Here is a 1,405-nt window from a genome sequence, read left to right as displayed (position 1 = left end):
TTCCTCTGTCTGGGTCATAAAATAAACTTTTAAGATATTTTCATGCGAGAATGTTTCTGTGTAAACTTCAAATACCTGCTCGATTCATCAACACATCACATATTTGCATAAGTGCTCTAACGTATTCGGAGGTGCGTACTTGCGTTCTCGTGTACTCGTGATACGTCATCAGTCGGAGACCAAGTACTGTTCCAATTCAAAGTACGCATCAAGCCGAGAACACGAAAAATTCCCGATGTGTTCTCGCTCCGCCTTTTTTATCGCGCATGCATCTTTGGTGACGTGTGTGGACTTGGTACAGCTAAATATCCCAGAATGCATTTCGTCCAAAACTCAAACGCGGCAGTGGCGGACGAGCGCGGCTAAAAACTTTTAAATATTTCTCTTTCTGGGTCACAAAATAAACTTTTAAGATATTTTCAAGCTAGAATGTAGCTGTGTAAATATTCAAATATTTGTTCAGTTCTCTTCCAAACCCCAGCAGCTGTCTATTGTAATTTTTGAGTGTCCACTAAAATAAAAATAAAAGCGTTCTAACATCTTACCTGCTTGTTTTTATTAAGGCATACATGTACACTATACGGACTCGCGTACTTGAGAATTGAGAAAGGGCCCAAGTTAACCATAAAAACCCTGAAAACCATCAATTTCACACCGAGCCTTAACTCTCGCGGCCCGGTACCATCTAAGTTTAAAAGTAGGAGCCAAATCGTCCTCACAATGCAGATATGTCCACATCACCAAGAAGGTGAGTAAACATACCCACACACACATATTCGTTTTCATATCTTAGTGAGGACATCTCATTGACATAATGCTTTCCCTGGCTGCTCAGCCTAAACCCAACCACAACCTAACCGTACTCCTGACATTAAAACCACATTTTGAGTCTCAAAAATGCCTCAAACGCGTGGACACAAGCATTTTGTCCCCATAAGTGACTGTTGGTCCCCACAAGTATAGTAACATGCAGGTTGTCTGTCCTCACAAAGATGTCTTAACATGTACACACACACACACAGAGTGAAAAACAAAGTGCAACCGCAGGCTACTTAAAGTGATGTAAGTCGTCATCGGTGACACAAAATGTCATCGTCTGGCCAAATCCAATTACAGCAGCAACGAGGAAGCTGTTCAAGACAATCACACGCCCACAGTCTCTGCTTTACGTGAGACGTCTCAGCAGGCTTAAAGAAGAGAAAAGTAAAGGAAAAATGCTTCTTTTTATCAGGCGAGTGGTTTCGCTGCAGATTCATGCCGATGAAACGTCCGTGCCAGAAACAAGAGATTAGTGACTTTTTTTAACCTCCTGTCTTGTTCATTATTGCACGGATCAGAGTTCTGCTGCTCATGTGAAACCCGTGTTTGGAGCTTCCTTTCAACACACACACTCACACACACACAC

The sequence above is a fragment of the Pundamilia nyererei genome, unplaced genomic scaffold (assembly GCF_000239375.1).
Source record: "Pundamilia nyererei isolate P.nyererei 1_Seehausen unplaced genomic scaffold, PunNye1.0 scaffold00038, whole genome shotgun sequence".
Taxonomy (NCBI): Eukaryota; Metazoa; Chordata; class Actinopteri; order Cichliformes; family Cichlidae; genus Pundamilia; species Pundamilia nyererei.
Note: the sequence above shows the minus strand (reverse complement) of the source record.